The sequence below is a fragment of the Vulpes vulpes genome, chromosome 10 (assembly GCF_048418805.1).
Source record: "Vulpes vulpes isolate BD-2025 chromosome 10, VulVul3, whole genome shotgun sequence".
Lineage (NCBI taxonomy): Eukaryota > Metazoa > Chordata > Mammalia > Carnivora > Canidae > Vulpes > Vulpes vulpes.
Window position 1 is genome coordinate 89,943,012 of NC_132789.1, and position 25,291 is coordinate 89,968,302.

At 40.0% G+C, this 25,291-nt stretch overlaps 1 protein-coding gene across 4 annotated transcripts in view; it reads left to right on the forward strand.

Moving 5' to 3' along the window:
- The first annotated feature begins 12,628 nt into the window (after positions 1-12,628).
- The window catches only part of RBM46 (RNA binding motif protein 46), a 49,391-nt gene continuing 36,728 nt past the window's right edge, over positions 12,629-25,291 (forward strand). For 2 of the 4 annotated variants that reach the window (XM_072725293.1, XM_072725295.1), the window contains exon 1: positions 12,629-12,834. The gene's annotated coding sequence lies outside the window, so the exon portion shown is untranslated. Of the gene's footprint in view, positions 12,835-13,052; positions 13,206-25,291 lie in introns of those variants that run through there. The other 2 variants (XM_072725292.1, XM_072725294.1) reach the window with 2 other exon arrangements.

Consider the following 25,291-nt stretch of genomic DNA (forward strand, 5'->3'; position numbering starts at 1 on the left):
TCCTGGGATCGAGCCCCACATCAGGCTCCCTGCTCAGTGGGGAGTCTTCTCCCTCCCTATCTGCTCCTCCTCCCAGCTTATGTTCACTCATGCTCTCTCTCTCTCTCAAATAAATAGTTTTTTTTTTTTTTTTAAGGCAACAAGGTGTTCATCTTTCCATCACGTCTAGGCACTACAGCTCTCCGTGGCTTCACCTGCTCATCTGGACTTTTCAATGCCAGGTGAACTGATGCAACACGCACAAGGGACACTCAGCAAGAGACCAGAACATGAAAGCTTTAAGATTGATCTAAATAGTATGTTGAAACTATGGAATGTCACCACATCTGTGCCAAGCTGATTAATAGACTGCCTCCAAGAGGCAATTGACTAATGTTGAACATCATTCACAACATGTGCTTCTAAGTCACCACGTTAGGATGTGCTCCTCAGTACACGTTTTTCCTGATATGAGGGAGACATGGTAGGGTCAGGGAGGTCTCTCCTGAGTACCTGGAATCTGTGGGGCTGAGTTACCAACCACTCCACATTTGTACTTATGGGCTTAGAATACCAACTACTTTTTGGCAGGGCAAAGGAGCCAACTCATTCCCATGGCAGAGAATTCAGATTCTGCTGCATTCCTCTCATCCTGCTCACTTGTATTGAGTATCCATTATATAGTAGTCCTGAACTTGGTAACAGGGCTACAGAGGTGAGAGAGAAAAGTCGTCACTCTCAATGAGCAGGTATATTGTGACCACAATTTTAGAAGTATCCAAGTTGAAAGTAGCTTTGGAAATATCATTTTCTCATTTATTATTTTATAAAGTGCTGTCGCGCACATTTGCTTATTTAATAACTATTACCCCATAAAGAAGACACTGGGCCTATAAACATTAAATGACTTGGTTTTTAACCACAATGGTTGTTATTCTCATTTTATAGTCCAGGAACTTGAGGCTAAGCAGGTTCAATGTTCATGATCCTGCAGTCACCAATGTGGCATCAGGACTCAAGCCTTGGTATTTTTACTCTAAATTCTGTATCATATCAAATGGCCCAAACTGTGGGCAATCAAGTAAATGAAGTCATCAATTTCTTTCCAAGATCATATTGTTGCAGCCAGCCAATGTCCTGTCATGAGGAGGCACACTTACTTGCCCAGTCTTTACCTGTGCTTTTTGGCTGTACACCTTAAAGTTCAAAATAATGTAACAGGTCTTAAGATCTTAAATCCTTACAAGAAAGTGATATGGAAAGGTAAGGTGGTCCCTGTCCCTGGGATCGGAAAGTTTAGCTAATACAGCTAATGTCTGGTTTCAGTTCTGTTAAGGAACACAAACTGTACCCAGTTGCACCAGATACTGTGCATGTTCAGCAGCTCTCTGATCTGTAGAGTACAGAGTTTATAAGCTGACACCATGGCGAGCACCCTAAATTCCACAGTGAGCTGTTTACAAGGCAACTTCCTTTTGTGAAGCAATGCCAAGACAGATAAAACAAAAGCCTGTAATAATAACAACAGGTGTGTCCCTCTACCATCCATTTGTTGGTAAACACACAGATACACAGTTCCCTAAACTGCACATCTTGTTATTTGGGATTTAGTATTCCAGCGATGAGATTCACATTCGAAATAATAGCCTGGGAACTCAACTGGTGAATATCGAAAAGCTAAGAAACAGGGGTGGCAAAGGAACCATCCTGCCTCTCTACCAGGGAGGAATAGTGAAAATCCTTCTTAGAAGGTTTATGGTGAGGGGTAGAGTCACAAGTGATACCAGGCCCTGGGTTACAGATTGGAGGACATTACATACATGTGTGATATATGTAATACTGTTGGTTCAGCAGTAATCTGTCTTGGCCATTTTCTGAGGCAATCTGGATTGATTATTGGCCTTAGTTCTAAACATTTTTCCTCCAGTCTCTCTTCTTATGAACCAGGCCCTAGAATCCCTGCTGACAGCCCACTGAGTGCACAAGTCAGAGGTGACAGGTCTGAAGGGTGAGGCCCTAGAGGAAATTAGCCTAGGAGATGGACATGTAACAGAAGGCAAAGTGGGAGACAGGTTCAGGATGGCAGCTGTCGGAAGGCCACAGGATTGGCCTGGTTCATAAGTATAGGCCTCCCAACCTCATGTGGTCCCACTGGGCACCTATTAAGTTCCAGACCGAAGGTTTGCAGCAGAGTGAGGAAACAAACAGAAAGCCTACATTGGAGGTGACCTAGTGGATGCAGCCCCCTTTATTCATGACTCTAAAATGGGTCTAGGCCCATTCAAGAGGCTAAGATGACCCAAACGCCACAGGTTGCAGGTTTGTAATCAATGCATTTGCTTCGTCGACAGCTGGCTTGTCAGGCTTCTGAATTAAACCATAGGCTCTTTTCAAGTGTTTCTGAGTGTCTGGCATGGTGCCCAATAAATTCTAAAAAATGAATATGATTTCACTGTCTCTCACAGTTTTTTGGTTTTGGTTTTTGTTTGTTTTGTTTGTTTCTTACAGACAGTCAGCCAAAGGAAGAACATTCTCTAATTTTTAGGTCCTCAGCACTCTTACATTCAAACATCTAACCAGTCATCCTCTGATTCTTTTGATTCTTTTTCTTTTTACTTTCTTCCTTTCAACAAGTATACACTGACTACTTGAGGGAGAGGTACTTTATGTGCTATGGCTGTGGGTGATGAGGCCCTGGGTCTTCCTTACCAGCAGAAGGCCAAGGGTGGCTCTGTATTGCTGCTTATAATCTTGTGCCTGACAGTGTTCATGGGATATTATTCAGGCTGTGATTTATGGGCATAAGCCTGGCACTGATCACCACGTGTTGTAAATCTCTCGTTTAATCCTTTGCTTATCTCTGTAGAACATCTCATGTCATAGTTTAACATCTTCATTCTTAGGACTTGGTTTAAGGTTGGTTTAAGGCACAAATGGTCTTTCTTTCTCCATCTTGCTAAATTTCTTCTGTTGCCCAGACAACTAACTTATAAAAAAAAAAAAAAGAGTTTTGACAGTGCACCAAGTGGAAGTGTTTTTTTGGCTGGATCTAAGAGCACCACTGCTCCCCCAAGTGTGGGCCTGCTGCCCACCTTGCTGCTGCGGCAGGCACACCTGTCAGTGCCGTGCATGGGCTTGCAGGTTGGCTACATGACGGGTTCCCTTAACCACCTTTGATATTTGTGAAACAACCTGTTCTGTCTTGCAACTTTTCCTGTTTGTCCACCATCCCATCTCTGGGAGATTGTCAAAATAATTGTATTTCTAGATTTAATAGGAATAGTGTTTATGCATACTAGAAATGCTGGTTTTGTTTAACCCTTTAATTTTAATTAATTCTTAAATTAATTTAATTTTTAATGTTTCATAAACATTATCACATTTATTTGTGATTCCTCACCGTACCTTCACTCCCAGCCCCCTCCCACTCCCCGCCACTGATTCTGTTCAGTCTTTGCCAGGGATCCTCTGTGATAAAAATGGAAAGATCTGGCTTTGATTCTTGCTCCCGACCAGCTGAGAGTCTTTGGCAAACTATCTCATTCTTAATTTTCTGCAGTATAAATGGGGGACGATATTCCTTCTCAAGATTATTGTGAAGGTTAAAGAATGTCGAGCCTTTCACTGGGCTGGGAACATAGATGTGCTTACTAAGTGGTAACCAGGAGGCTGTGGTGGGTATTGCCTCTTCCATGCACTAAGCCGTATTTCTGGGCTTAGGCTCCCTTGCTGGGACCTATACACCGATTCTTTCTCTTAATGTTTACCAAAGGGATTCTCTGCACTCAGCCTCTGCTCTGCAACTTTAGCTCTCAGAAGCAAAGCAGCTGTTTGGCTCTCCTGCTGCGGAGCTTTTGTGGGGCAGGGTCCGGCCAGCGTGAGGTTTCTATGCTGGCAGAGTGGTCAGGCTCCAAGGTCCCCAGATGGTTGTTTAGGCGGTCTGGCCATTGCAATGATGTGACCCAGCTGCTGACCTCTTGGAAATACCAGCAGTGGCCAGGGTGGCCTGGCTTACAGCAACTGGATGTGCTGGCTCCCTTAAAGCAAAGACTTCATGAAGAGAAAGGGCTACTGCCAGTGAAAAGTTTTTTTATGTGAATCTGGGTAATAGGAAAAGTTTAGAAGCAGCCAGGAAAAGGAGAGAGGGAGGGAAAATGAAATGGTGCCCTTAACACAGAGGCCATGAATGTGAACCACAGCTTGTGGCATAAGTGGGCACGTCTTATTCTAAACTCAGAACCTAGGAAAGCTGACATAACTGTTCAGTTGTCACTAGCAATCATATTGATCACTGGGGTTTTATAGCGTTCAAGATTCCACCCGAGAGTAAGACTCAATTACGATTAGTCTCTGGGGTGGCGTGTGTGTGTATGTGTGTGTGTGTTCCGGGTTTATTATTTATTCTGGATACTTGGAAATAATAATCCATCTATAATGACATGACAATACTTAGCGAGCTAAATTTTTTATTAGCACTCACACTCCATTTCTATTATTCTTAATCGATGTCAGTTTTCTTCTCAAGGTATGCGTTTCATCAGTTCTGAGTGCCTCTGATAAATGGACTTTTTAAATTTTTTTTACCTTAATACCATCCAAAAAGTAAATAAATAAACCTTAATGTCATCCAGTCCTATTTTCCCCCTTATTCTGATTGCCTACAGTACTATTCTCTAATGTGTACTCCTTGGGCCACTTGCATCAGAATCACCCAGGAAATGTGTTAAAATTGCAGGTGCCTGGATAACATTCCACAGACGGTGGAGCTGGGATTAGTAGCTGGCTATCACCACAGCACTGTTCCTCTGCTCTTTAGTAACATGATCCTGATTTAGTTGGGACTAGCAAAACACCTATTAAAATACTGAATTTCCGGACTGCCTTTCCCATGCGACAATGTTCTGACTCATCTAACGAAGACAGGCATGTTCTGTAGGAATTTGAGGAAGGGAAGGAGTGCTACTTTTAATAAAAATGAGACTCTCTTTTTGCCATGAAAATCATAAGCAGTGTTTTCCACATCATGGATACTCTTCCATAAAAGAATTTTTAGTGACTGTCAAATACTCTACCTTATGGATCTTTCATAATTTATTTGATTAATCCCTGAATTTCAGACATTTTGCTAGCTGTGCAACCTCCCTTTTCCTCATCTGTACAATGAGATCAATAATAATGCCAACTTTAAGGTCTGTCAGGAGAATCAAAGGAATTAACCCAGGCAAAGGCTTTAGAACCATGCTGATAATCCTCTTTTAGACCATGACCACCATCAAAACAAAAATCTTGTCTGCCTTTTTCAGTTTTGTATTTCTAAGGTTTGATATCAATTTGGCAGCTAGGAGTTGTTCAATAAATGCAAATAGTAGCATTAGTCTTAGTAGTACTGGAGGTAGAATTAAATTCACAATAAATATTTGTTGAATAAACCTTGGGTTAAACAGAAGCAAACAGTTATCTTTTTTTTTTTCTTTGAAGATTTTATTTACTTATTCATGAGAGACACAGAGAGAGAGAGGCAGAGACATAGGCAGAGAGAGAAGCAGGCTTCATGAAGGGAGCCTGATGTGGGACTCGATCCTGGGGCTCCGGGATCACGTCCTGAGCCAAAGGCAGACGCTCAACAGCTGAGCCACCCAGGCGTCCCCCATAAACACTTATCTTTACCAGAAGACATCTCAGAACTTCTAATAAGCTACTATATAGTGATAATTTTTAGAAAGGGATGTGGGATGTAGTATGTAGTTTTTCTCAAATTAATTTGATCACACAGTTATTTTTTCATAGAGCATTTTCTAGTTCAAGTATTGTACTAAACACAGTTTGTGAATTCAAAGAGACTGTTTTTGAAATATGGGTGTCTCCACTCAATAAACAAGAAGGCATACAGGGAGTAGCCTGGAGAGAGAAAAGGGACAGGCCTGAGGTGGATCTTATACTAAACACTTTACATTTACCATCTATGGTAGTCATTGATTCTGCTGCTCAGCAAAAATTCAGGTGTTTGCATTCTGGGTATGTAGAAGTATACCTCTTAGGCTCCTTTGTTGGTGGTACCATGTGACCAGTTGCAGCTAATGCAATGTGATCGGAAGGATATGTGTCAGTTTGAAATCTGGCATGCGATTGCCCATGTGAGATTGTCCTTTTCCTCTGCCATGGCAGCCTGCAATGTAATAGCTAGCTGGTCTCCATCAGGCTGGGTTCCTGAGTAAAGGGCTGCAGGATGACTACATGGCAGGAGAAGCACAGCTAGTGTAGCTCAAGAAAAAAAAATACCTCTTATTATAAGTTGAGATTTGTGGGATTATTTATTATTGCAGCATAACCTAGTTTATCCTGACTGATATAGTATCTTATTTAATCTAGACTACCAATAACCAAGGCAACCAATATTGCTGTTTGCGCAATTGATATGAAAATGGAGACTTTGGGAGGCTAAATAACTTGTGTCCAAACTGACACTGCCAGTGCTTGAACTATCTCATTCCAAGGTCCATCGTATCTCCACTTCATTACTGTGGCAAAAAAAAAAAAAAAAAAAAAAAAAAAAAGAAATACAACTCATTAGACTTCCTAACTGCTTAGAGAGAAATAGGTATTAGACAAATATTTGTTGAACAGTGTTGCTCATGTCCTTGAACTACTCTTTCAGTGATGCCTGGGGTTGGAGTCCTCAATTGTGACAGCTAAGTCTACTTCTGAAGGCTAAAGAGACGGCTGGCTATAAAATTTCCTTTGGGGTACAGGACTTTAAGCTTCACTGTAATTTCAAATCCCAGGATAAATAAACAGAGCAGCTTCAACTGTCTGAAACGTAATTTTGGAGTCTTATTTCTATCAGTTTCAAAATACTTTGAGCTATATAACCTCTGTAAGCCCTGACATTATGAAAATTATTTCACTCATATTTTGAAAATAAGTAGTTTTTCTGGAAGCAGGGAGATGGAGATAAGGTCTGTCTACATTTTGGTAATTTGGTAAATCACAGAAGAATTACATTTTTCTTTCATTCAGTCACTTTAAGCATTCAAATTTGAGAAGAAATTATCCGCATCTAATTTTTAAACTTTTATTCACTCCTTTGTGTCATTTGACCAATAATTGTTAAGGGCACTATGTTAGCACTGGAGAGGGGGCAAGGAATAAAATAGACAAAAATCTCTGCTTTCTTGGATCCTGTATTTTAGGAGAAGAGACAGTTAATGGCAAGATAATATATGGAGAGGTAGATGGTGAGAAGCACTGTGGAGAAAAATTAAACAGACATAGATATAGCTTGTATGAGTGATGGGGATGAAGGATGTAACTTATACAGTATGGCCTTGGAGGGTCTTACTGAGAAAGGGGAATTTGAATAAAGCCTTAAAAAAGATGAAATGGCCTGCCACTTGGCCTTGTATAGGAAGCACATTCCAGGGGCATGGAATAGCAAGAGTACTGGGCCTGGGGCAGAAGTTTGCCTGGTATACTCCAGAACAATCAGGAAGTCAGTGTGGCTACAGTAAAGTGAAGGCAAAGATTTTTGTCTTGTTTACCATGAATCCCCACCTTACCAATTAGCATTGTGCCTCATACGTAGTAGGCACTCCGTAAATGCACACTGAATAAACGAACCTATCAATGGGCAAAGGGAACAAATGGGAGGCCAAAGGAGATTCAGTTTTTACGTGTGTGTATGCATATACATTTTTTTTAGTAAAAAAATAATGAAAGCCAAGATGACTGGATGTTAACAGCAGTCAATTCTGAGTTGTGAGAAAGCACATTTTTTAAATGTCTATTTTTAAAATTTCTAAAATTACAATACTATACAACCAACAATTCAAAACATGACACTTAAAATCTCACATCCTACAAATGAAGTGGGCACTACAGGGCTTGGTATTTTCACTCGGTACCTCCTATTATATACTACTACCTGTGAGACAGTTGGTGTTACGTCCATTTGACAACTGTGAATACTGAAGCTCAGAGAGGTTAAGTGAGTTGACCAAGGCCATACACAACTGGAAAAAGAAGAGCTGAAATTGGCATATAGATTTTTTGGCTCTAATTCCAGTGCCTTTTTTTTTTTTTAAATACCACCCTACATATAAGATGCATATAAAAAGAGGCTTTTCTATAAACATAAAGTAAGAAATAAACAAATCTGTGTAAAATTTTAATATGATTTGATGCTATTAATATCTGTTCTTAAAACAAAGCAGTCATCATGAATTTACACCTTATGGTCATTCTACACCTACTCCTCTACCTCTATACCTCAACTAAGTGATGTATATACTATTCATTCACTTCCTAGTTCTCTAACCACATACCACAGACTTCCTCTGTCCCTTAGCTATTGTAGTACTAAAGCCCTATCTTTGGGTTACACAGGGCTACTGGACTGAACCAAAGAATCAGTTCTAATCCGGTTTGGTTAGCCTGCCCCATATACACTGGGCAGTCCTGAAGAAAATCAGAATTACACACTGTAGCTGTTTCCACAGTTTACATTTAAATACATTATTTCAACAGAACAAGATTAGAGTTTTCAGGGATTTTTTTTGTTTTTGTTTTTGTTTTTGCTTTATTTTGTTTTGTTTTTTAACTTGCAAGGATTTAGTAATTCAGTGGTGCTAAAGTGCAAGTTGAGATGAAAAGGGAATGTATGCCTTTTATTAAGAACGACGATTGGATTAAAAAAAGAACGACGATTGGAATGGAATAAGTGAAAGTTGGCAGAACATAAAAGGTCAGTGATTTCAAGGATGCCCTGGAGATTGTACATCTAAGCAGATCAATGCAAATTAAAACAAATGATTTATTAAAAAGATGTGATGCTTTAATTTAAAACACTGACTGATTGAATTGTGGATTATAATGGTATCCTCTCCACTTAGGGTTCCAAGGACTCTCTATTCGCTGCTTTTGAGAAAATGCAAAACACTTCCCTAGTCAAAGAGAGGGAGTCTCCCTCTGCTTCTTTGGCTAAGACAATAACTGAGTTAGATAGACAGGGCTGGAGTCACCTTGGGAGGGCACCACCCATGGAGTGTGAAGAAAGAAACCTCAATACCCAAGAAATTGCTTTACTTCACACATCCTTTCTGGCCAGGTATACTAATGTTCCTGAACCAAAGCTGACCCTGTTGTCCTCAGCCAAATACTTTTCTTCATTGAATATATTCATAGGGTTTTTGTTTTTTTTTTTTAAACCACTGTAGAATTTAAAGCACAATTTAAGTTTCTGTGAGAGCCAGGTTTTAAGACTGAAAGTCAGAAGAGAGACGCTGGAGATCTAGTATTGCCACTAACTGACTGTGATTTTTGGGCAAGTCATTCTGGCTCTCCCAGCTTAAAAATTGCTGGTGTCTGTCAGCTATAGTTCCACTATAATTTGTTACCTAAGAAAGCTTCTTCAGTGAGATAAGACAGGAAAGCTTCATCCCACTCTCTCTCCAACCAAGTGTTTAAATTTTTAAGCAGAAAGTTATTAAAAAAAAAAAAAAAGAAAACACAAGGAAAGAAAGTTATTTTTTAGGGGTGTCTGGGTGGCTCAGTCAGGGAAGCATCCGACTCTTGATCTCAGCTCAGGTCTTGATCCCAGGGTCATGAGTTCAAGCCCTGGGTTGGGCTCCCCATTGGGCTCCACACTGGGTGTGGAGCCTACTTAAAAAAGAGAATGAGAGAGAGGAAAAGAAAGTTATTTTTTTACATACAGTAGTTATTTCATATAAGTTAAATCTCTATTTCTCAAAGGGGAAAAAGATGATTCTTATAGGATAGCATTATTTCTAATATTATTTAAAAAATCATTAAAAATTATTTAAAAAATAGTAATTGGATGACTGGATCTTGATGTTAACTACCAACTAATACCAATCAAAGGTTGCCTTTATTACTGCTTCCTTTAGTTAGTATCTATGTTAACTGAGGCCTTCGTTATAGGTTTGGTTCCTGTACAGACCATTAAATTGTGTACAAAGATCTCTATTTCTAATTTGTTGCCTTGGGAAGATAGGTTGTTAATCATGGGAGGTACACTGGCTGAATGTAAAGATGGCTTGGGATAGCCTACTGGGAAAAGCACCTATTCCACCTTATGATCATCATGGAGCTGACATTCACATTCCAGACACATCAAAAGTTCAAGTTAATCTGTTAAGTAGAAATCATCAAATGAGGGTCAGTAAATTGAAATAAGTATATTTACTCTGAGATTTTTTTTTTTTAAAGCCCTCATACTTCTGAAAGCATTTTGAGATATCATTTAGAATGGAGAGTTGCCAGGTTAAAGAATGGTCCTTAGCTTCCAAGTTTCTTTTAGAAAGATCATTAATTCTATAAACATGTAAACAGTTGCTATTTTTTGGTGGATCTACGCCATCACCGCCAGATATGATATGGAGGTAGGAAGCTCTAACACTATACAATGCTCTTTTTTTCTATGAAACTGTTCACCTTTCATTTCTTCTACTATGACTAAGTTGGATTTTAAACATTTATACAGACTTCTCATTGCTTTTCTTCCTTTTGGGAGTTTGTATTTTACAGAAGGTGTATGAAGATTTTATTCTAAAAAAATTGCATTTCATATGAGAAAAACCACATTTACATTGTATCTAGACTACTTTAACCAACTATATCTTTTACATCTCTTTCAATTTTTATTGATAACTTTTTTCTTTCCAGGTCCCATAGTGATGCAGACCTCCCCTTCTACTTTTTTTCCCTTACCAACAAGTATTCTACTTTAGGCCGCTTTTCAGTAAAAAAAAAAAAAATACCTCCATATCACTTATCTTCACTCTTCCCATTAATCTGGATCTCCTTTCCCCATAAACTTGCAAATAAATTTATAACAAACCTAATTTGGAGTTTATTTCTAAAAAAAAAAAATTCTAGTTGGTAAAGGTATTTAAGATTCTCTTTTCTAGGAGTCTTGAGAAATAAAGGTGATTCCTTTACTTCTATATACACAGAATATAGTATTTATAGCATTTGAAAAATACATCTATTAATAGATTTTGGATAGTAAAAAAGTTTAGGAGAAATCTGACCAAGAGGACAGACTACATAAGCACTGCAAGGATCTTTAAATAGTATTATCTTCATCTAAGCACGGTTCTATGGCCTGACTAATGCCTATTGAGAAGCCTTTGTTTGTTTGGTTTTCTTTATATGAGGGTGGGGGAGGGTGTCTGGTGGAAGAAAAAAAAGGAAGCTAGAACTGTAAAATAACTCTTCAGGGGATTTCCTGGAACTGTCTTTCGCACCTCACAAGATAACATCTCCACCTAGTGAGGTTTTAAGGATCTTACAGCAACTCCTAGAAATTTTTTAGTTGTTGGAACTTTTCAGATTAATGCGCCCTAACAACACAACTTCAGCTAGTTTAAACCTTCAACATGTGCATTTAGAACTAATTACCGAGAACTGCCGATGGCATCAACATGAAAATATGAGTAATCTCTTTCTGGAGAAATGAAAGAGCAGTCACAGACACAGTCAATATGATAGAACTTGCCACCTTTGCAGTTCTTAAAGTAGAGAATTAACATATTAAAAAAAAAACACCCAGCCAAGTAGTTACATTCTATGTCTAGATTTTCCAGTTGTTTTATTTATCATTATTAGTTATATAGGCATATAGCCTATATACATGAGATTGGTCCTATCCCTGGGCTGAAGGGCAGATGGTTTAGGAAGGGATTTGTTAAGCTTCTACCCAACATGCTCTGGGCACTCTGGGCATTATGCCACTTGTTTCTGGACACATTTTGAGACAGTATAGCACAGTGGTTATGTCTGCAGGGTTCAGAGCAGAAATAAACTTACTTGCTGGATGACCTTGAACAAACTACTTAAGCTCTCTGTCTGGGTGTCTCCATCTGCAATATGCAGCTACGTGGGGCCAAAGCACCTTGGCCAATCTTACGTTGGGAGTTAAATGCACCCACACGTGAAAATACCTTGCAGTTGTTTCTGGCACATAACAAGGGCTCAGCATTTGTTGATATTATTTATCATTTATCTTCCCATTCCCCATTAAACTGGGGCTCAGAGAAGTTGTGTCACAACCACAAAATGGTACCAGGGATTGGAGTCCAGGTCGGCCAGACACCAAAGGCCTTGCTCAATCCTACCATGAGGGGAGGGGTAAAAAGTACCCAGACGCGGCTTGCTCACAAAATTTTTTGCTGTTGTTCACAGATTTTGAAGACACTTGTTAGAGCCTTGAACCCACGCAGGCAACAAACTGAATTCACCAGTCCCCGTGGAAGGCAGCCCTTCGAGGTTGTATAACCCGGTGGACCATTCTGGGCTTCAGGTTCCTCATTTGTTGGAGCAGAAGCTACGCGATGGAGGGGCTTTGCAGGAGTCTGTTAGTCAACAGAATGGGGCATTATCTTTATTTTCTTCGCCGTTTAAACTCACGCTCTATCTTCAAAGGAAGCAAAATTCAAGGCGTGTGTGCAGAGCCCAATTGGCTAAAGGGCCTGTCGCTCCAGGCGCTTTCACGCCCCCCCTCCGAGAGCCTCTTTCTGATTCAAACCTTAGTCCCGCCCACTCCCCCCGCTCTGACCCCGCCCCCCGGGGAGGAGCTGGCCGCTGATTGGCCGGGGCTCCGCTCCTCGTGGGGCTGCCTGGGCCGCTGCGCGCGGCGGCTGCCGGGAGGCCGGCCTAGGCGCGAGGACGACGCGAGCTCCTCCCCGCGGGCTCCCCTCCTCCGCGGCGGCGGCCCCCCTCCCTCGCCCTCACCCTCCCCCCCACCCCCGCTCCGACCGACTGGGCCCCGAATCGGTGGCGGCGGTTTGTGGTCGTTGGTCCCAGAGATTTAGGACCAACATTTGAAGACCCGAAGGGGTGAGGAGGGGATGGGGGCAGCGGGGTCACTGCCGGGGGCCGCCGGGCACCGCCACCGCCACCGCCGGTAAGGCCTGGAGAGCCTGTCTCCGGGCCGCAGGGCCCCGCGGGGGCGGCCTCGGCCGACAGCCGCCGCCGCAGCCCGGGCGCCGCGTGGTCGCGGCCCTGGGCTCCTCCCGCCGCCCTGCCCCGCCCTGCCCCCGCCCGGCCCCATTTCCGCTCTGCCCGCCGCCTTCCGGCCGCTTCCCGCCCGCTGCCTCCCGGTTCCCCCAACGCCGCCCGTGGAGCGCGCGCCCGGGGCGTCCGGCCGTTGTCGCGCCGCGCGTCCCCTCCGGCGGCCGTGGGACGACGTCGGGGCGTCCGAGTGCTGGGTGAGGTTTGGCGACCGCGGCCTTTCCCCGGGTGCTGGCGGCGGGCGAGCCTCGAGCTGGCCTCCCGCCCGCGCCCGCCTCCCTGTTGGCTCCCCGGGCGAGTGGGGCCCGGCGCCGGGCGGGGCCGCGGGCAGCGGGCAGCGACCGGGGGCCGCGTGGGGCCGGGGCATCGCCGCGCGCTGAGGCCGCGCTCGTTGTGACCACACTCGGTGAAGCCGGAGCCCGGAGGCCGGAGACCCAGGACTGCGTCGCGGTGGCATCGGTGGGGAGTCTGGGGCACCGGGTTCCTCCCCTGTGGGGTTAGTGTGGCTTGAGCCGAGCCAGCGTGGACGGGCAGTGGCGGGAGGAGCCCGCAGGCTCGGCGCCTGTGCGGAGCGGGCCGCGCGGTGTCGGTGTCGGTGTCGGTGTCGGTGTCGGGAGCAGGACGAGCGCGCTCTGGAGGGCCGGTCCACGTGTCGGTAGACTTCTGCCCCTTGGGAAGGAAGGAAGGAAGGAAGGAATGGGATGTTTTCGGGAATCGCTGCGGTGTGTAGTTGAGCGGTTGCACCAGCTTCCACCCAGAGGCCTTCGGAGCTAAAGCCCCTCAGCTGTAATGACGTTTCTCCTTTCCAGGGTACACGTGGAAAAGTCTCTTTTTTAAAGAAACTTGTGCTTGTTTGCGCCCAGAGGCCATCCCAGACCTGGAAGATGGTGGTTGGCCGCGGCGCCCCGGTTTCTGTTTAAGGCACGGCCTTAACCGCGAATGGTCCCTTTATTGTTATGTTTTAAGATTTTTTTTTAAAAAAATTATTCATTTATGAAAGACAGAGGTAGAGAGGCAGAGACCCAGGCAGAGGGAGAAGCAGGCTCCACGCAGGGAGCCCGATGCGGGACTCGATCTCAGGTCTCCAGGATCACGCCCTGGGCCGAAGGCGGCGCTAACCGCTGAGCCACCTGGGACCCCCCGAATGTTCTCTTTAGAGGGCGGAGTGTTGGACTTGAACGGTTCGGCCAACGATCCTAGTGCATGTCAACATCTGAAATGTAGGCATGTGTGTTGCTGGCTGCATAAGGACTTAGCGATTCTTAATAGGAATATGCCGAATTTATGGACTGAAATAAAGCGCCATAGTTTCAATGTTGTCCTGTTGGTTAGGAAGGCAGACGGGGCGTCTGCGAGCACAAATCAAGTGGTTGGCGTAGAATCTGACCAGACCTGGATATGAATGCTGAATTGTGTCTTCCTTTTACTATCCCGTCCTTGGTAAAACAAAAGTGAGGGAAGAAAATACGATCTCTGTTGAAATTGTGACAATATGAATGAAAGCTTATAGAAGAATGCGAGGAAAGCAGTGTATTGTGTCAGAGCATTCAAGAATTTTGGTTGTGGGTATCTTTATCCTAGATTCAGAGAATTTTGTGTTCGACACAATATTTAAAGACTTTATTGTTAATGATATAATCAAAAACAATACTGCCCTCCACAGTATTGCTAAAAGTCGTGAAACCACCCAGTACCAACACTTTTTATATATTATTATATTTAACTTCTAGGAATAGAAACGTGTCTGCATTTTTTTTAATAAAAATCATTTAAAGTGGATTTGAACTGTTCTATCTATACCTTTTTATTTTGAAATGTTAGGCTTCCATATCTATACATATCTATTACTTTTAGTAATCCTTCTCATTTTCCAACCGTGTGGGAAATAGTGCAGTCTGTCACTAAAATGAATTGCCGCCGAAACGTCTCCATTGATTTGGCAACCATGGTCTCAGTGTCTCATACTCAATAACAATTGGATCAACAGATCAGGAATATAATACCATGTAATTTAAGGAATGCCATAAAGATCTAATGTGCTTTCTATTAAAACATTTTTATATCTTAAAAATGTTTTGATTACTGCATTCACTTTAAAAAATTATAGTAAAATTTAAAATGTCCATCTTCATAAATTTTAACAGTAATTCATAAGATGAAGTTTCAATTTAGGTTTCAACATAGCTGACAAATTCCTTTAAAGTGATTAATTTTCATGTATATTTTGCTAAAATTGTAGTAGTAATTTTTTATTATATTTTCTATTTTAAAAGGAAGTATGAATTTGAAAGTTTAGATTTTGTCAGCTTCTTAAAGTACTTAAAATTAAGGAGGATATAGTTAGCATTTACACTAAAGTCCTTTAAAAAAAAAAAGTCTTGATTCAAATTGTTACGTGGATATCTATCTTGTGATTGGCTGTGCCATCTTGGCCTTCTACTTTATAGCTTAGAGGACTTTTTTCTTTAATGTTTCTTCAGTTTTACTTTTGAAACTGAGCTGGAAAGGAATCTTTGAAAGTCCAAAGTTTAGGAAAAAAGATCTATCTTGAAAACTAGAGTTTATATGTGATATAGCAACTCTTAATCTGCCATCCTGTCCCCACTTTGGTTTGTTTGTTCATGTCGTTCTCTTGCTCTGGGCCCTCCTTCCCTTACGCAGATTCCTTGGGTCAGCAAGAACTAATTGAGCCTAGAAGTTTCAGTTGGCATGTCAGTTTTGTCATATAAGACTGCTATGCTTTCTTGGAATTTTGGTAATTCTCAGATTGATTCTGGAATATTTTAGAATAAAAATAACTGTATACCTGTTTTAGATTTGATTTTTAATTCTCTGGTTGAGGTTCTTGAATTCTGGCTTTTTTAGAAATGTATTTTGCTAGGTATACTATTGAGGTTAGATATTTTTAGGTTTTTGAATTAGATATGTGTATATGTTACTTTTGTTGAGGCTCTAAGATAAAACACCTTTCTAAAGAGGGAGTAAGACAAAAAACATAGGGTGAGATTGGTGACTCTCCTGTGTGTCTTATACTTTTGTAATTTTAAGTTTTTAAAATATTTTGATTGAGATTTCTTTAAGTGTAGTAAGTCTAGCATATGTTTCTAGTCATTGTCTACTAAAAAGAGTCTTAATGTGGGGATTAACCAACTTCATCTTGACACCGTGGATAATATGTTAATATCTTTTAAAAATACAACTTTAGAGACATGAATTGGCCCAAAATATATGTCTGTAAGTAATTGCAGGGGTGGGTTGGATTGCACAAATCAGCCATTCAGAGTAAGCTATCAGTTACAGAAAAACAAAAAACTCCTGTGTATTAATTAAATTCTACATTTCAGGTAAAATAGAAGCAGAAGGTATATTTATCAATTGTTTTTATGGCAGTAAATAGTGTACGTAAGGTGGCATATTAAACTAGTAGCATGTTTAAAATATATAAATCTCACACTTTCCTATTCTCCACACTGTATCGACATGATGTTTTTAGTGTAATGGGCCGGTAATGTGTCCTCTGGGATGTTTAGACTCTTAAGGTCCCTCTGGACTAAATTATGGGAGAGGGCCAGGGTTTATAAATGCCTGATGGTTTGAGGCACAGGCCTTGTCAGTTACTAGCGTTGTGACCTTAAGCAGGTCTCTACTTTATTTGCTCTTGGTTTTCCAAATGTAAAATTGGAAGTGGTCCAAGGTCCACTTGCAATTCTAATATTCTCTTAGTAGAAAATCTTCAATGATGGTATAGTATCAAAACCTGGTAAAAACAATCTTAAATGGAGAAAGATAGCTTTATTATTATTTTTTAAGTTTCTTTAGAATATCACACGTCCTTGTTCTTCATATGTAAATGCATTTCTAAAATGAATTATCAGGACCCATAATTGGTGGATAATTTGTCTCATTACAAGGATGACAGAATGTTAACTATTTAAAAAGACAGTGTAGAATTATTACTGTTCACTGGTCCAACTAGGGCAGCTTAAAAATATTTTCTAATTATATTTGGAAAGATCGCTCTTAATTAAGCATGAAAATAAGAAAGTTATGTCTTGGCACTTCGGTGGGTCAGTGGGTTAAGTGTCTTGACTCTGGATTGCAGGCAGCTCAGGTCATGATCTTGGGGTTGTGAGATCGAGTGCATCAGGTGCGGGGCTGTGGGTATGGAGCCTACTTAGGATTCTCTCTCTCTCCCTCTGCCCTCCCGTACCTGTTTCCTTCTCTTAAAAAAAGTTACGCCTTGGAAAAGGAAGTTAAGTTAGGACATTTCATAGATGGGACACAAGTGGGTAAAAGATCAGAGGGAAGGTTAGGAAGAGCTTGTTGGTTGAATCTAATAGGATGAAATTCAGTATGACTTTAAAATCCAGTTACTTCGACATAGGCTAGGGAAGATTTGGATATTTTGTTGACAGTATGCTTGATTTGAACCATCAATGCCATGCAGCTATGTAGAACATTGATATCTCTCTCTGTAATTTTGGCCACCATGCTTTTAAGGGACAAAAAGGATAGTGAGGGAACATGAAACTGTATCATATAAAGTACAATTAATGTTTGAAAGACAGGAGTTAAGGCTGCAAGGTTTTTTTGTAACTGAAACTTTTCACGGCCTTAAATAGGCTGATGTTCATTGTGATAGTCTTAAGGGAGAGGTCTAGTGATTCTCAGATGTATTTGGGTATTTTTGAGGTCTGTTAATAGCTCCTGGAATAGTATGTTAAGGGACATAATTTTAGGACAAGTTGGGTTTAAGGAACTGGTAATGTTTGGCTTGAAGGAGAGGAGAATCAATTTTCAAATGCAATTCTATGAAAGAGGTGTATGTTCACTTTGGCCAGAAGGATAATAGGAGGATCTCTATGTGCAAGTTACAAGGGAAGAAATTATAATCCAGTATAAGAAGGAACTTTCTTTAAAGAGTTAACCAAAGTCAGAGAATGGTGATTTTTTTGTAAGAATTCAAGAATAAAATAGGTGACTGCTTTGTACACCAATATTGTAAAGGAGATGCAAACATCAGGTGGTATTGAATAAGATAATTTTTAAGGTCTCTAATAAATCTGAAATTATTTTATTAGAGTTCTTCCAAAAGTTTTTTTAATTGACTTTTTTTCCTTCTAAGTTAATACATTTTTTGTCTTTGTTTTTGTTTTGTTTTTTAAAATCATGCTGTAGTTTTTCAAAGGAGGCATGAGTAATTTAATAATTTTTATAATTATGTTAAAAAAACTATTGATGTGGGAAAAAATCTGGATTCAGGTCCTGGTTTTGTAATTTATATGATTTTAGGCAAATCACATCACTTTTTGGAGATCTCAGATTATTAAATATCTAAAATGAAGGTAATCTAAAGTGGGCATTAGGAGCCCAATATCTAGGCAGACAGGTCTCTGATTGGAATATCTCTACTCCACCAATTTGCTAGCACTGTAACTTTATCTTAGTCTCAGTTTATTTTTGAAATGGAATAAGATAATATGTACCTCACAGGGGTATTTTAAGTACTAAATGAAATCATGTATATACAGTGACTGTCATTTTGCAAGGTATACAAGGTGCTAAACGAAAGAATGCAGAAATAAGCATAAAATGGAATTTCACAGAGTTGCAAAGTAAAGGTAAAAACTGTAAAGTAATTTGTCAAAGATCTCTTTACTAAGCCCAGTACTCAGGTCTTCTCTCACCCAAGTCCATTATTTCTAGTTAAATCACAGTGTTCCTCTTTTTCTGCCTCATTTCCCAAAGAATAATTGCATAGCAGGGAGTGTACGTGGTGGTAGAGATTTGGAAATAAAAGACTGGACCCTTCTTAATATCTGGCAGAATTTAGGGGAGAAGGAGGTGGGGGATTGACAGAGCAGCCCTCTGAGATGGTCTGTGACAGTAGCACACACAGAGGAATTCCCAGTTTAGCAGAGACAGGAGGGTCAGGGGGTGGCTTCCCTGGAGGATGTTAGGAGTGGGAAAGGCAAAGAGAGTGAGAAAGGACTGGGAACAAGCTACACAAAGGATGGTATGTGGGAACTTGGCACATTTGACAAATTGCAAATAGGTAAGTACTGTTGTTGCCATATAGTAAGAAATGAAGTTGGAGAGGCAGGCTGGGCCAGATTATGAAGTGACCTTTAGGACTTTTTCTTTTCTTTTATTTCTTTTCTTTTCTTTTCTTTTCTTTTCTTTTCTTTTCTTTTCTTTTCTTTTCTTTTCTTTTCTTTTATTTTCTTTTATTTATTTTATTTTATTTTATTTTATTTTATTTTATTATTTTATTTATTTATTTATTTATTTATTTATTTATTTATTTATTTTTAAATATTTATTTATTTCAGTCTGTGTGAGAGAGAGAGCACAGTGGGGAGGAGCAGAGGGAGAGGGAGAGAGAGACCCAAGCTGACTCCTCACTGTGGGCAGAGTCTGACGGGGCACTTGATCTCAAGACCCTGAGATCAGACCTGAGCTGAAACCAAAAGTCAGATGCTTAATCCACTGTGCCACTTAGGTGCCCCTATGGCTTTTTAAGGAGTTTAGACTTTATATTTAAGGAACAGTGGGAAGCCCCTGAAAGGGCTTCTTGATTTTAATATAAGTAGAAGTTATTCTTGATAGTCACAGAAAAGTGAGAAGTTAAGGTACTTTGATTCCTCATTCCTACTTACCAGTGATGATGATTGTTAAAGTTTCTTATAAAATTTTTCTAAAATTTTTGTATGCTTATATAGACATGTGAATGTATATATGAATATATTTAAACAAAACATTCAGTTGGTAAACCAGTAAACGTACTGCTCTCCAATGTGCTTTTTCTCATTTATTTCTTGAGTATTTTTCCGTATCAGCTCATGCAAATTTGACATTCTCTAACAGTTGCATAATACTTCATCATGTAGTTATACCGTAATTTTTGAATAAGTACTCTATTTGTAGACAAGTAGATATCTTCTAGATTTTTGTCTTTTTTTTTTTTTTTTAAGATTTTATTTATTGAGAGAGAGCAAGAGTGAGAAAGAGAAAGAGCATGCAGAAGGAGAGGGAGAAGCAGATGGTGAGCAAAGAGCCGGACGGGATGGATCCTAGGACAGGTCCTGAGCAGAAGGCAGACATTTAAGGAACTGAGCCACCCAGGTGTCCCCCCCACCTGGATTTTTGCTTTTACATACATTGTTTCAGTCCACATTCTTGTGCATTTATTTTTGGGTACTTGTGCAACTATATCTAGCTTAGTTTTTTAGTAATTGAATTGCTAAATAAGTTTATGAACATTTTAGATTTTGATAAATATTGCCAAATTTCCCTCTAAAAAGATAATTCCAGTTTAATCCGTCCCTGTTAACAGTATATGAAGTCCTGGTAAGGATTTTTCTGAATTTTCTGCTAGACTCTTCATCCAACAAATAATTGAGTACCTACCATGTGCCAAACACTGTAGTGGATAATAGGGAAAGTATTCAAGGAAGATGGGATCTCTGCCCTTAAGCAGCCCAGAATTAAAACCATAGAAAATCTGTCGGTATTTTATTTGGTCTGTTGTATAATATTTGTTACTATTTTTACATATGAATTAATTTTTAGTTTGTTTTTTTTCAGTTTTCTTGACTACCCACTACTCTACTTTCAAGGAATAGAGATATTGCTCTCGAAAATGCAGGCTTAACACATAGAAGTCACCTAATTGGATGATGATATACTATATCCTGGATTATAAATTCTTTTAAGCCATCATCTGTGCTTTAAGTCCGTACCAAATTTTCTAAGGAATGGTCAAAACCACATGGTCCAGCAGTGTACTCTTTGCTTGAATCTCTATAGCATGTTTAGCCAATGTTTGAATACTTCGACTTGATAGGAAGTTACCTTCTGTGGCAGTCCTTTCTGAGTATGGTTCTGAGTAGAAAGGTATATAAAGGCATACTTTATCCCTGGCACAAAATGTGCATGACTGTAGTTCTACTCCTCAGGGTGATCAGTATGACTGAAGTCCAGTAAAGTGACTCAGCCATAGAAAACAGTTAATGAATGTATAGAGAATTGAACTGAATTGTGAGAATTTGACTCATTATTAAGTTTTGAATTGGAATTTAGAACTAATGTATATATACCCAGGACTAAATTTGAACATGATTTTCTACTGTATTACTCTCTAGTCATGCCATCTTAATGCCTTTGAGTATCTGCACATGTAAATGAGATGATGTTTATGTAGCTTTGCAATATTCTACTTAATTTTTGTATTAAAATATACAGTGTTATGTTAGTTTCACATGTACAATATAGTGATTCAATAATTCTCTACGTTTTCAATGCTTATCTAACTAGGTATACTCTTAATTTCCTTTCATCTGTTTAACCTACCACCCTACCCACCTCCCTTCTGGCAGCCACCATTTTGTTCTCTGTATTTAAGACTGTTTTGAGGTCTCTGTTTTGTCTCTTGTTTTTTGTCCATTTGGTTTTGTTTCTTAAATTCTACATGTGAGTGAAATCATATGGTATTTGTCTTTCTCTGATTGACTTATTTTGCTTAGCATAATGCCCTTATAGGTTCATCCATGTTGTCACAAATGTCACAGCTTTTTTATGGCTGACTAGTATTCCACTGTTTGGATTATGTCACATCTTTATCCATCTGTTTATCAGTGGATACTTAAGGTTACTTCCATAGCGTTATTGTAAATAATGCTGCAATGAACATAGGAGCACATATATCTTTTTAAATTAGCATTCTCCTATTCTTTGGGTAAATACCCAGTAGTGGAATTACTGGATCATCTGGTAATTCTATTTTTAATTTTTTGAGAAATCTCCATACTGTTTTTCATGGCAGCTGCACCAATTTGCATTCCTACCAGTTTTGCAGGTTTAGTAGGGAAATGTAGTTCTTTGGTTCTCAAATTTTAAAAATTGAGATTTCACATAAGAATCAGATTTACAGCTTCCTTCCTGAAAAGTTGGAAAATTTGGCATAACTGTGTAAACTGGATTTGATCATGCTAATAGTTTGCTAGAATTGAGTAGTCACTGCCCTTTCAAGATGGTGCTTAGCACTTCTTAGAGTCTTGTCCTTGGCCTTTCTGCTCATTTAACATTTCTTCCCAGGGCCTTGTAGGCATTTGAGTTAGTCATTTAGTGGATACAAAAACTTATGTCCAAACTGAACTTTTATTTTACCCCTAAAATCTCTTCTTTCTCATCATTTGGCTTCTCATTGCCTGGACCAGTACTTTGGTCTTATCCTTGACTTCTCTATTCATTTCATGATCCGTATCTAGTCTATTCGTGAATTCTGTTGGATATATTTTCAAAATATATCTCATATCAGAAACTACTTCTTTTTATCTTTTTCCTTTCACCAGCCTCTCTCTCATCCATGCTACCATCCTCTCTCACCTGAGTTTTAGTCCTAGTTTACTCATTGGTCTCCCTGCTTCCTCCTTTGTTCTTTTTGTTGTTGTTGTTGTTGAAGATTTGATTTTTAAGTAAACTCTACACCTCATATGGGGCTTGAACACTCTTGAACCCTGAGATCAAGAGTCAAATGCTCTACTTGCTGAGCCAGTCAGGCACCCCACTTCTTTTTGACTTTAAAAAGGCAAGATCATATTCTGTGTTTAGGAATCTATGGTGGCTCCTCATTTAACTCAGAATAAAAGCTAGGGGTACCTGGGTGGCTCAGTGGTTGAGCATCTGCCTTTGGCTTAGGTTGTGACCGCGGGGTTCTGGGATCAAGTTCTGCATCAGGATCCCTGCAGGGAATCTGCTTCTCCCTTTGCCTATGTCTCTGCCCCTCTCTCTCATGAATAAATAAGTAAATAAATTAAAAAAAAAAAAAAAGCTAAAGTCCTTCATTACCTGACTTACGGTCTGTGTCTGTGACTTAAGGTCTGGCAGCTTGTTACCTCTCTGATCTCATCTCCTACTATTCCTTTTTTTTTTTTTTTTTTTTTTTTTTAGATTTTATTTATTTATTCATGAGAGACACAGGCAGAGGGAGAAGCAGGCTCCACGCAGGGAGCCCGACGCGGGACTGGGTCCCAGGTCTCCAGGATCACATCCTGGGCTGAAGACGGTGCTAAACTGCTGAGCCATCTGGGCTGGCCATCTCCTACTATTCTTATTCCGAAATACCCATCCCCCACCCCCTGCTGGCTTTACCATACCAGTCACCTTGCTGTACCTTTTGTGTGCCATGCACACTTCTACCTTATACCTTTGTCTTCATTTTTCTATTTGTGCGGAAGGCTCTTCCCAAATAACTAGATGGATACATTTCTTAATTCTTTGCTCAAATGTTTTCTCATTGAGGTCAGTACTAGTTATCCTATTTAAAATTGTACCCTGTCTTCTGTTGATCCCTTCTATATACCCTGTACTCCCTCCCACACACAGTTACACCCCCCACCCCCCCAGCCTGACGTGGGACTTGATCCCGGGCCTCCAGGATCACACCCTGGGCTGAAGGCAGCGCTAAACTGCTGGGCCACCAGGGCTGCCCACACAATTACCTTTTAACATATATTACTTCCTTATTACTTTTATTATCATTTGTTTTCTGCCACTGGCAAACAAGCTATTCCAGGGAGGAATTTTGGTCTTTTACTGATGTAGCCCAGACATAAGGAATAGTACTAACATACAGTTGGTGCTCAACAAACATTTGTTGAACAAGTGAATGAATCTGAATTTGCAATCCCTGGTATGCAGTTTGTGCTTTTCTTATTTTACTAATTTATTGGACAAAATTTTATTAGAAGTTAGTTTTATTTATTGTGTATTAATTAGATAGTAAATATATTTGCAGTGTTTATATGCAAAATACTGTTTTTTAAGTCCTTTATGCTTAATCCTGGCAGCAACCCTGTGAGGTAGAAACTATTATTATCCATTTCTTAGGGACAAGTAAACTGAAGCCAAACTTGCCCAAAGTCAGAGCTATTAAGGAGGAGAACAGGATTTGCATATAAGCAATTATTTGGATACTTGAATTGGCTCTTAATTGTGACACCGTGCTGCTCTTCTTTATTTTAAATTAGCCTTAAATGTGTGTGTTACAGATCATTTTTCCCTGTTTATAATTTTCAGTCTTGATTTTGTTTTTCTGCCTTCCAAAATAATAGTTAATATTTATTTAGTGAAAATAATATAGCAATATTTTCCTTCGAGGCTTTTTTATTTTTTTAAAATGGCCTGCTTGATTTTAAGATTAAAATGTAAATGTGCTAATTTTTTCTCTTTAGTTTCGATTTGTAGTCAAAGCTTAAGATGATATACTTATTTTATTTTTTTTAAAGATTTTATTTATTTATTCATTAGAGACAGAGAGAGAGAGAGAGAGAGGCAGAGATACAGGCAGAGGGAGAAGCAAGCTCCGTGCAGGGAGCCTGACGTGGGACTGGATCCCAGGTCTCCAGGATTAAGCCCTGAGCTGAAGGCGGTGGTAAACCACTGAGCTACCTGGGATGCCTGATATACATATTTTATATCACCTTGAAAGCATCATGGAGATTTTGTTCAAAGGGCACAAGACTAAAATCTGGAAACTAGTACTAATTCTGGTAATATTTGAGAACAGGATATGAAGAATGATTTCACGATATATTCAGTGGTAAAATATGCAGATCTTTGTGAATGATTAGCTGTGAATCAAAGGAATACTCTGGGTTAACTCATGAGTTTCTGGTTGTGAAAGTTTGGAGGGGAGGGAGTATGTTTGTTGTGCCCTTGTTGAATGCATGAATTGATGAAGATGTAAAACTGGAAACATAAACAGGTTTGGAAGATAAAATGATATTCCAGTTTTGGGTATGTTGAATTCAGTATGCCTATAGAATATCTTAATTCTCTCTCTTTCTTTTCTTTTTTCTTTTTCTTTCTTTTTTTTTTTTTTTGAGAGAGCACTAGCGGGGGTGGAGGGATGGGCAGAGGGATTGGGAGAGAATCCCAAGCAGACTCCTTGCTGAATGCAGAGCCCAATGCAGGGTTAGATCTCAGGACCCTGAGTTCATGACCTGAGCTGAAATCAAAAATCAGACCCTTAACCGACTGAGCCACCAGGTTTGCATAGCTAGAAAGTGGCAGAGCTAAGTCAAACTGAGGTGCTCTGGCTGAATATTTCATACTTCTTAAAATGGTGTGCTACAGTGACTTGGTTTCCATTTAGGAAAGTTCTATTGAAAGCCAAAATGGCTTTCCCAGTACATTTCCCATACTGTGGATTTTAATTTTTGTATTTGTTCATGATAAAACCAAATAAGGGAGATATAAAATTAAGAAATGGAATAAATCA